This window comes from Pseudorca crassidens, chromosome 6 (genome assembly GCF_039906515.1).
Source record: "Pseudorca crassidens isolate mPseCra1 chromosome 6, mPseCra1.hap1, whole genome shotgun sequence".
Taxonomy (NCBI): domain Eukaryota; kingdom Metazoa; phylum Chordata; class Mammalia; order Artiodactyla; family Delphinidae; genus Pseudorca; species Pseudorca crassidens.
In genome coordinates, this window is record NC_090301.1 from 32,028,703 (window position 1) to 32,041,051 (window position 12,349).

Consider the following 12,349-nt stretch of genomic DNA (forward strand, 5'->3'; position numbering starts at 1 on the left):
CTTCAGCTGGCAGTGCCCCACCTCAAGCACCCACCAAGTAGTTTGTTTGATTTTTCAGTAAGAGCTTTACTGAGATAAAATTCACATTTCATAAAGATCACACTTTTTTAAAAACATGTTCATCTCAGTGATTTTCAGTATATTTACAATGTTGTGCATCAGTTACCACTAATTCTTTATTAACCTGCTTTCAAGTTCGCTGATTCTTCTGCCAGTTCAGAACTGCTCTTGACCCCCTCTAGTGAGTTTTTCATTTCAATTTTTGTACTTTTCAACTCCAGAATTTCTTTTCTTTTTTAAACTGAAGTATAATTGACATATCCAGAATTTCTATTTGGTTCTTTTTTATAATTGGTAACTCTCTATTGATACTCTGTATTTGATGAGTCATCATTCTCTTACTTTCCTTTAATTCTTTGGACATGATTTCCTTTATATCTTTGAACATTTGTATGTTGCTAATTTAAAGTTTTTGTGTAGTAAGTACAACTTCTGGGCTTCCTCGGGGACAGTTTCTATTGGCTACTTTTTTCCTGTGTATGGGTTATACTTTCTTGTTTCCTTGCATGTCTAATAATTTTTTGCTGAAAACTGAACATTTTAAATAATATAAGGTGTCAACTCTACAAGTCAGATACCCCAACTTTCCCAGAGGTTTTGCTGTTGTTTGATGACTCTCCGGAACTTGTTCTTTAAAGTCTATATTCTTTGTCCTGTGCAACTGCTGGAGTCTCTGCTCTGCTAGCTTAGTGATCAGTTAATAACTAGACAAAGATTTCCTTAAATGCCTTGAACCAATGAGTCTCCCAGTCCTTTGTACTCACGTGGGCTTCCGGATGTGCAGGAATATGTCAGAGCCTTTTTTTTTTTTTTTGCCGTACGCGGCCCTCTCACTGTTGTGGCCTCTCCCATTGCGGAGCACAGGCTCCGGACGCGCAGGCTCAGCGGCCATGGCTCACGGGCCTAGCCGCTCCATGGCATGTGGGATCCTCCCGGACCAGGGCACGAACCCGTGTCCCCTGCATCGGCAGGCGGACTCTCAACCACTGCGCCACCAGGGAAGCCCTGTCAGAGCCTTTTAAAACACCCTATGGACATTTAATTCACCGGTTTTTCCTCTCCAGCTTTGTGGTGAGCCTTGGAATGCCAGAATCTTGCTGATCTTACTAAGATTTGGCCATTTTGCTTTAATAGATAGTCCTTAGATTATTGCAAGCCTTTAATTTTCAGAGTTCTAAAAGAGTTGATTTTGACAGTTCTTATTACTTGTATGGAAAAACAAATTTTTGCAGACCTTTACTCCACCATTCATTCAGAGGGCTCCCACCCCTGGTGTGTTCTTGTGTTTGTTTACCCCATGGCCTTCTCTAAATCCCAACCCAACTATGTGGAAAATAAGCCCAGAATCTCAGCGCAGTTAAGCTCCCTGAAAACCCTCAACAACGGATGACTGATGCCAGTCCTTCAGAAGAACGATTCTGAGAGGCATTCTATATGCTTCTCCCAGGTTCTGGAACAATCTGGCCCCATTGCTTAATGTGACAGCCTCAATAATGCACCCTTTGTTAGCTTTTCCTCCTTTCTCACCTCACTCTGTCTACTCCTCTACTCCTGCTTCAGAGGATCATCTCCCAAATAAACTACCCATACCTAAGTTCTTACCTCAAGCTCTACTTCAGAGAGGACCCAAACTAAAACACATATCAGTCCTGGTGAACTGGATATAGTTGTGACACTCACGAATTACTGTGTGCTTTGCATCATCAACATTTGCTGCATTTATCAAATCTGGATACATTCAATGGGAGTAGCAGTCATGTGTATCCCAGCATAAAAGGGGAGTAGGCATGAAAAAGAGCTGTTCTAAAACACAATGATCTCTAGGACAGAAAAAGAACTGCCCGCACATGGACTTGGGGGAAAAAAAGCAGGATGACTCCATATGCCACGATCACTTGGCTCTCTAAACTAGATTCTATAACTAGAAAAGCAGTCTTCCTTGCTCTGAATTCATCCTGCAATTAACTAGAATGAGGTCTGGGCAAGTTCTTTCTTGGCTGAACCCTCAGATAAAAACCACAGGACCATGTTAATGATGATCATGATGCCGGCAACAGCAAATAATAGTCACCGTTATTGACAGCCGGCCGTGCCAAGAATTCAGCATAACCACTTAAAGCTTAGACTACTCCAGCTCATGAGAGGTACCACCTGATGGGAACATGTGTCTGAGTTCCCTTCCTTTATTGGGTGCCAGAAGGCCATGGTGTTTGTCCAAATTGAATTTGGATTTACATAAAATGCATGTGTATCCCCTGACTTTCAAATGTTCTTTTAACAATATAAAATCTCATTTGCAGCATCCTTCCAACTGGAGATCCTTGTTGCTATTCCAAGTGGCCATGGGATGCATTAGCCACCGGCACACATGTTTACTGTTACCAGGTACTTACAGAAAAAATTGCACTAGTGGTTTCTATCAAGAAGCCTAGCGACAGACTTTGGAAAGACTTGAGGGGTCCTTGTCATCGCCTCCCTTGTGAGTCAAGGATGATTCTCACACCAGCAAGAAGCCTTTCAGCTACCACTGGGCGAGGGTGGCTGGCCTGACTCAGTGGCAGAGTTACTGAAAATATAGGCTGCCCTGATTCAGAGCCAAAGGCATCTTTCAATTAAGGACTTGACAGAGGTGACAAATACTAGTTTAAAAATTGCAGAGAAATACTGAATCTACTTTGTGGGATAAGACATATACAGTTTTATGCACTGTTAATTATAAGTGGCATTTAACACACTGTGGTATCAATTCCTCCTCAATGGAATAGTTGTGAAGCCCTTTGGCAAGAGTAATAATAATAATAATAACAACAACAACAGGTTCTATTTTTTGGGTACCTATTGCATTGCCAGGAACTTCACATTCAGAAGTACTCTGTAAGAAGTTAAGTAGTACTCCAGAGGAACCCCATTTTTACATATAAAGAAACAGCCATTCACAGAGGTTACCTTGCCTAACTTAGCATATGATATTTGACTGAATGAATAGATGAGAATAAATAAATGAAATTAACTATTTTAATAAAAGGGGAAGTGGGACTGTTCTAAAGCTGGTCTGGTAATGCTCCTACTTTTGTCATATTAGTTCAAAAATAACATCTTTTTTTTTGGCTTCTCTTCAATACCTCATGCCAGGTTGAGATTTCCGTGATAGTGGAGCCAAAATGCTAGTTTCAGAGAATTCTCATATTTTTCTGTCTGCAATTTCTTATAGTTACTTTTTGAATGTAGAGATTTTTGACCGAACTAAAGACAACTTACTGACAACATATGTATTTCTGCCCTTATTTAATATTTCACAAATCTATGTAATGCCAGAAATAACGAAAGAATGACTCTAATAATAACATCTACAAAATACTTATAAAGGCTTTGTGTGAAAATAAACTTTTGTACTTGAATTAGAAAAGTTTTTTTAAGTGTTTTAGGTTTTTTGTTATAAAAATATTGCAGACTAATTATAAGTTTGACAAAACAGAAAATAATAGGAAGTACTATTTATAAACACATATGATATCACTTTTGAAATATAGCCTTTGTTTTCATTCTGTTGCACTCTATTTCCTTCCTGTCTTCTTTCTATGCATAAGGTTTTGTTTTTGTTTTTAGGGAAGGGTATTTCCAGCCTATCATTCTTGGTTTCTCTTAACATTTAATCTTTAAAATGTTTTTGGCCATCTTTTTAAACATCATTTTTAATGACAGCACATAAAAGATACCAATTGCAGTATTATTTGGGACATAATCTGTATGTCCAACAACTGGAGAATTTAAGGACATCTACTTGAAAGCATTTAGTGCAAAGAATTTTCAAAATTTAGATTTATTTCCTTAAGATTTTATATATATAAAATCTTAACTTTCACAGGTTTGGTAAAAAGCCATCCATTTGTTTCCTCACAAGTATATTGCTGTTTAACTAATGCATGATCACAACTGCTCATGCATATGCTACCTTGGGTATGAGAGAAAAGATATTGCTAAGGTGTCTTCCTATTCTAAGGCCGACCAGAGGACCAAATTGCTAGCTTTTCCTTGCTTATTGAAACAAGCGAAACAATACAGTTTAAAAGCATATAAAAGCAAAGCTAATTATATCCCTGAGCCCCCACATCTCTGCTTCCACCCCCTGAGGTGACTGATAATAACAGTTTGGTGTGCACCCGTCCACATCTTTCCTCTTTCCTAGTTCATGATACCAGTACAAACAAACATAAAAATACATGTTGGAAATTCATACTGAAGTATTTCTAAAGTTTTATGGCATTTGGGATTTGCTTAAAATTATTTATTTGCTTAAAAATTTATTTATATGCAAATACACACACACACACACACACGTACATCCTTTAACATAAATAGAATTCTATTTTACATGTTAGACCATTAAAGGAAAGCCTTTTTTGTTGTTGTTTTGCTTTTTTTTTTTTCTAACTTCTATCTCCCACCTCCATCCTCTCTCCACTCACCCTTATTCCTCATGTTAACTACCAATGTGTACCCCTCTGTACTTTGTACAATATATACTTTTGGCTACATTTATTCATATTTATTCGTGTGTAGTGGGTTTTTGACATTGTTTGCTTTACAAAAATAGAGTCATAGCATGCTACGTATCTCTGTATCTTACTTTTCTTCTTTGACAATACTCTGTGGCAGTCCCTAGGAGTCAACAAATCAGCTTAATGAATTCACATTCTTTTTAATTACTGTATGATATTCCATGTTGTGAATGTATTCTAACTTATTTATCCTTCTTTCCTACTCATTAGGCATTCACTTTTTTTCCAGTTTTTTTGTCACTATAACAATGCTTCACTAAGCATCTTGCTTTTATTTCTATGAGATTGGTTCCCCACAAGGGGATTGCTGGTTCAAAGGGCATATGAATTTTTAGTTTTAAAAGAAAGATGTATTGTTACTTGTAATTATAGTTGTTACTAGCTTTTAAAAAACAGGCTTTATAATATTTGAATAATCTCATTTTTTCCTATTTTGCTTATAGTTTTTATTAGGAATGATTAATCAGTGTTATCAAATGTCTTTTTAGCATCTATTGATATGATCACATGTTTCTTTCTCTTTCAATTTATTAATGAAATAAATGGTGTTCATAGAGTCTTGTTTTAAATCATTCTTGTAATCATGGAATAAATTCTATATGGTGATGGTATATTATTATGATGATGTATTGCTGGGTTCTATGTGCTATTAGATGGTTTCATCTATATCTGTTAGTAAGTTTGGTCTGTCATTTTTTGTTTTTGTTTTGTACTATATCAAGTTTTGGTATTAACATTATGCTGACATCATAAGAATTTTTCTGTTATTTTCTATGGTCTAGAATAGTTATATAAAATTGAAAATATCTGTTATTTAAAGGCTACATAGAACTAGCTATAAAAACATCAGGTCTAAGGCCTTTTCTTAAATGGTAGGTCTGCAATAACCTAGCCCAATCTTCTATGGCAACGTTTGCTAACTTCATTGATGACAGGAATCAACTGGAGCTCTTGATAAATGTAGAAATTACTAGGTCCCAACACTGAAGATTCTGATTCATTAGATCTGGGATACAGTCAGCTATAGGAATTTATAGTTTTAGCAAGTAGAGGCGATTCTTATCTATAAGAATCTATAAGAGTTATAATCTATTCTTATCTATAAGAGTTATAATTACTATAACTCTATAGTAATTAGTCTAGTCAAGTTTTCCAATTAATTTTGGGTTAACTTGGGTAATTATATTTTGTTGGAAAATTACCCGTTTCTTCTGAGTTTCCAAATTTGTTGCAATTGAGTTATGTGTGGCATATTGAGTTATATGTGGCCTTATCTTTCAATCTTCTACTTTTCTGTGATTACGTTTCCTCTCTCATTCCTAATTTTATGTATTCTTGCTCTCTAGTTTTTCCTTAATGAAGTCCTCAGGGAACTTATCTATTTTATTGAATTTTACAAAGAACCAGTTTGCAGATGTATTTAACCTATGCATCATTTTTAAATTTCATTATTTCATTAATCTCAACCTCCTTCTCTATTAGTTTCCTCTTAGTTTTTACACATTCAAATAGTCTATGGTTATCCGTTTTGACTTAACTATATATATTGCAAGATCCCTTCCTTACCACTGTTTTCTCCCCTAAATATCTTCCCCTATCTTGAGTTCTATGGATTTTTATTTATTATTTGTTTAAAGTCCTTCCTCAAGCAAATTCCTCAGATTTTGTTAAAGTCTGTTCTGATTATTTACTCTTCTCTATGACTGCTGGCTCCTGGGATGTAGTGCTATTTTCCTTTGTCTATTCTTGGAGGTACTTTAGGGTGGAACCTTGAGAGTGGTGGAAGTACAGCATCTCTTGTCATGTGACCCATTGCATTGATGAAAAGATTTTCAGTCCTTTGCTGAGGATTGGGAGGATGCCTCTTTTCTCTGTGGGCTTCTCATGCTCTCTCAACCTCAGAAGTGGAGAAGACCCAGCCTCTTCTTTGGCTTCCCAAAGGCCAAAAAGACAGGCACACTCATGCTAGCCAATGTCAATCTTCTCCCTGGGTGCTCAGCGATGTCCATAGGCCAAGCTCTCCCCAGGAATTGCAGCTTTCAAATCTTTCCCCAGGCTGTATCTGGGCTTCATCTGGCTTTAGGGTGGTAAGGGGAAGGGAAGCCCAGCCCTCTGTACTCCACCTGCCTTCCAGCCCTAGCTCCCAGTTAGCCCAGAAGAGGTTTTGGGTTGGAGTTATTAGCAATAAAAGGGAAGAGAATGTGGGACTTGTTGAGCCATCGTCTTCCCGTCATGCCCTGTGCCATGTTTAATATATACTTTTTTTATGTAAGTTCTGCAAAGATTTAAAATTATCATTCACAGATATAGTATGTGCCCCGCCTTTGAGCACCTGCCTCACATTACCCAACCCCACCTGGCCTAAACCCCACCTCCTTGAAGAGCAGTCCTGCTCAGCTGAGGAACCAATAAATCCAACTCCAGGGTACCTGGTCCAGAAAGTATGGACATTCATCTTTTTTTCTGAACAACCTTCTCTGGGAGATAATTCCTCACCATCTGTATCTTGAAGTGAAAGCTAAAGGCCCTGAAAGATAAGGTAAAGGATGTAGGTTCTACCAGTTAGATGCTTTCAGCAGAGACTTTGACTCTAACGGTGGTGACACGAAGATCTGGATAAGGCTGAGAATTGTACACGGCAATAGCACCAGCATCATGAGTCTAGTGAGGGTGGCATTGATGGTGGTGAAACCCTGGCCACCTTTACTTCAGTCAAACCTCTCTTGGCTCTTGTTTATTTTCCAAGCCTAATTCTTTAGTCCTCCCACCAATTCTGTGAATTGCCCAACAATTCTTTTTTCACATAACTTGGCTGGGGTTGATTTCTGATGCTTACAACCGAAAACCCTAAGGAATACAGAAAGCCAGAAAACTCCTCTGTACTCAAGAACTGATTAGATGACTGTGCCCCAAACCAGATGAATTTCATTGCCAAATCCAGGATGGCGTGCTACACTGGTAGTTACGATTTTTGCCAGTTCTAAGCAACACCAGTTTTTCATCACCATCATTTTAAATCCTACTCTACCCACCCATACCCCCCAACACACACACTCCTATCTTCCAGTAACTAAAACTCCTATAATAACCAACATTCCTTTCCTGAAATGCAGCCAGATTAGGTCATAGAAGTAAGAAAACCCAACATTTCAGATTACTTTTTTTTTTTGCTTATATTTTTATTTTAAGATGAGAGTCATACAATTTTGTAATAACATCCTCTGGGATATCCTTGGCTTTAGTGCAACAATATACAAAATATTATAATAAAATATCAGGTTGAAACTGGGTGAAGAAATCTTACAGAGGTTATTAGAGGTTATTTGGTAAATTTTTTATTTGGCCCACACAATTTTCTTCAAATTCACCCAGTTTTATTAAGACCATAATTCATTTACTCCTAACTCATTTCTGTTTTTTCCCCCTATACACCTAAGCTAAGAAAATAGGAAATGCCTAGCAAATATTTCAACACCTAAAGTGCTGGAAAGTGAGAATAGTCAATTTGTTCATTTCTTGTGTGACGTTTCTTACCTTACCTCACCACCTCAATATACAGCGTAAACCAAAAGAGGTAGTTTTCTTAAAATTGGTTAATTTTATTATTACATACAGAGTACATTTGATTTTATAATTAATTATGTGCCTGTAAGAGACACGGTCTAGAGAGCAACAGATTTTCCATATACAATGGTCTTGACCTTTAATCTCTTCTGGTTTTCAGGGAAATAAATAAATACATACATACTCCGGGTAAATTTGACCAAACTTTATCTTTGTTAACCTCATAAGACTGCTTTTAAGCTTTCTGGCTCATATGATAGAAATCTCTGGTTCTGACTCAACTTGCTGGAAAAGTAGATATTATATTTCTTATCACTTACATGACCCCTGTTAAGTCATGTGTTGTCTATTGGGACATATGTTAATTATTTGATAAACTTCTAACTTTTATAAATTCTACTTCTGCCTCTACAGAGAAGTATCCCAAAGCATTGGCAAGATCAATGCATTCCCACTGGTGGCCAAGTCTGTCTCATTTGGGGAATTTTGTTGTTTTCGTTCATTTTTTCCTTTTTATCTTTTGGTTCTAAAACTAGATTGTGGCCTGTGTTTCTGTAAGTTTCAGAGTGTTTACTCTGATCCTGGCACTGCACCAAGTGCTTAGTGAAAATTATCTCATATGAACCTAAAACTCTATAAATAGGTATTATTGCTAGCTTCATTTTATAGATGATGAACTGAAGCTGATAATTGGGCAACTTGCCCAAGATCACACAGTGAGTTAGTTGAGCTGCAACTGGAATCTTGGTCTAATTTCATCTGTGCTGTAACCCCAATGAATATTGCCATTTTTAGCTGAGTTGTACTTACATATCCATTCCCAGCAGAGAAAGCAGAAAGTAAGCTTTCCCCTTTAGTTAACTACTTGGTTTTACCGTCATTATCTAGGAAAAGTTCCAATACATCATTGGCCTGCCTTCTAATTACTCTTCCAAAGTAAAGCTCAATATCAACTATATCAAAAACATCATATTTGGTAGATGACCAAATACTCTTCTCTAATATTTAACTGAATTATGGCTAACAACCTTATAAAGCAAATCAAGTCGAGACAACTACGCACATATTTTGTAATCCATTTATGTTGGACGTTTCTCTAGAAAGTGTAAATTCTCAAAGCGAGATATTCTGTCGGTATGTTATTGAGCTTTAAATATTTTGAAAACTAAAATCATTATGGCCATAATCTAACGACATGGTTATTTAAATCTAAATTAAATTATATAAATTAAAAGCTCAATTTCTCTGTTGTACTAGCCATATTTCAAGTCTCAATAGCCACATATAGCTAGTGGCTACAATGTCAGGCGACACAGATGCAGAGTATTTCCATCATTGCAGAAAGCTGGTTTGGACAGCTCTGGGTCTAAGGCATACAATTTTGGGGTCTTTACAATTGTCTCAGAAAATTGAGATTCTGTATCGTGTTTCTATAATTTCTTGTTCAACTTATAAAATAACTTTTTTACAATAGGAATATATTTCCGGATGTTTCTAATTTTAAGACCATCTGGAGAGTTTATTTTGATTGAGTTAATTAAGACTTAACCAATGAGGTCACAGTCAGCAGATCAGTTAGCACAAAATTGGTTATTATTTAGAATTAGCAGTATGCAAATAATAATAGTGGCTTAAATAACACAGTCGTTTATTTCTCTCTCATATAAAAGAAAGAAATCTGGAGATAAGAGGTCTTTGGCAGGTATGACCCGCCCCCGCCCTTTATGAGGTCAGAAACCCAGGTCCTTCTATCTTTTTTTTTTCTTTTTTTTTTAAATTTATTTATTTATTTTATATTTAATTTTGGCTGTGTTGGGTCTTCGTTTCTGTGCGAGGGCTTTCTCCAGTTGCAGAGAGCAGGGGCCACTGTTCATCGCAGTGCGCGGGCCTCTCACTATCGCGGCCTCTCCCATTGCGGAGCACGGGCTTCAGCCGTGCAGGCTAAGTAGTTGTGGCTCATGGGCCTAGCCACTCCACGGCATGTAGGATCTACCCGGACCGGGGCACGAACCCTTGTCCCCTGCATTGGCAGGCGGATTCTTAACCACTGCACCACCAGGGGAGCCCGGTCCTTCTATCTTTGCTCTTTATAACTAAAGTTCTTTCCTTGTCTGCATTTTCCAAGATGATTTGCTATGCCAGCCACATTCCAGACCCCACAAGAGGAAAGGGAGAAGTAGGGCATATTCTGTCCCTTTGAAATAGTTTCACAAGTTTACAAATTACTTCTGTTTACATCGTATTGGCCATAATTCAGTCACGTGGCTCTCCCTCACTGTCTCTATTCTAGGTATTCCTATACCCAGCTAAAAATTCTGTTACTGTGAAAGAAAGGGTGAGTAAATATCAGTACAACAGAAGTCTCTTTACAGTTTACAAATAAAACTTCCTATGGAAAAGAGAGTTTTCTACTTTAACAGTTATTTTTCATCAAAGATACTACAAACATAATCTTTTAAGCATTTGAACACTCAGAATTATGTCAGCAGTCTTTGAAACTATTAAATTTCAATATTTTTTGAAAATTTTTTGCTTTTTTAATTAAAGAGCAATAGACAGAAACTCAGCATAATGCTAAGAAACATAATAAGGATTAAATTAACCCAAATTTTATGGTGACTGGTATGCAAATATTGTCTAATATACTTTCTTGTCTTTCAAAACAAGATGTTCAAAACCAGCTCAGTATTTTGTATTTCCAAAGCCTATGTATCAACAGTTCTTCATTATTTCAAGTGTGCTGTTACTAAATATTTTCATTGTTACTAATTGTTACTAAATCAATTGTTACTAAGTCAATTGTTACTAAATCAATTTCTGATTTCAGCTTAATTTTACTGAAGGCTGAATTGCTAAATCTGGGGTTTGTGTTTTTCTTTTAGTTCTACAATCATCCATTCTTCTGTGTGCTGGAATCAAGCCCAAATTTTTTTTATAAGAACATCCAGAAGCTCTCTCTGCAGACCTGTATTCTCCCCTTGCACACGATTGGAGAGGGGAGATGTCAGTCTACTTAAATATAGATTCTCAGTGAGTTTCTCCAGTTCCTTACTGCCTTAAAGGCAATGGCCAGCATAAAATATTTTCACTTATCCAAAGGTGTAAAACCTAAAACTCACTGCTGTCCAAGAAGTAATATTTGGAAGGACTTCTTCACTGCACTGGATACACTAAACATTTATCCTTAGATTAAATCAAATCTTCAGAAATATGCAAACTGAGTTTTGCCCCTTATTGAATTGATTTTATTGAGTGAGCTTTGGTACCATTGTGCCATAGTCAGATATTAAAATACAGTGTAAAGAAACTTGTTATTGTAGTTACAGTAAAGATGTTAAAGATGGTGTTACCATGAAAGGATGCTCAACATCACTAATCATTAGAGAAATGAAAATCAAAACTATAATGAGGTATCACCTCACACCAGTCAGAATGGCCATCATCAAAAAATCTAGAAACAATACATGCTGGAGAGGGTGTGGAGAAAAGGGAACCCTCTTGCACTGCTGGTGGGAATGTAAATTGATAGAGCCACTATGGAGAACAGTATGGAGGTTCCTTACAAAACTAAAAATAGAACTACCATATGACCCAGCAATCCCACTACTGGGCATATACCCTGAGAAAACCATAATTCAAAAAGAGTCATGTACCACAATGTTCATTGCAGCTCTATTTACAATAGCCAGGACATGGAAGCAACCAAAGTGTCCATTGACAGATGAATGGGTAAAGAAGATGTGGCATATATATACAATGGAATATTACTCAGCCATAAAAAGAAATGAAACTGAGTTATTTGTAGTGAGGTGGATGGACATAGAGACTGTCATACAGAGTGAAGTAAGTCAGAAAGAGAAAGACAAATACCGTATTCTAACACATATATATGGAATCTAAAAAAAAAATTGTTCTGAAGAACCTAGGGGCAGGACAAGAATAAAGACACAGACATAGAAAATTGACTGAGGACACGGGGAGGGGGAAGGGTAAGCTGGGACGAAGTGAGAGAGTGGCATGGAAACATATACACTACCAAATGTAAAATAGATAGCTAGTGGGAAGCAGCCGCATAGCACAGGGAGATCAGCTCAGTGCTTTGTGACCACCTAGAGGGGTGGGATAGGGAGGGTGGGAGGGAGGTTCAAGAGGGAGGGGATATGGGG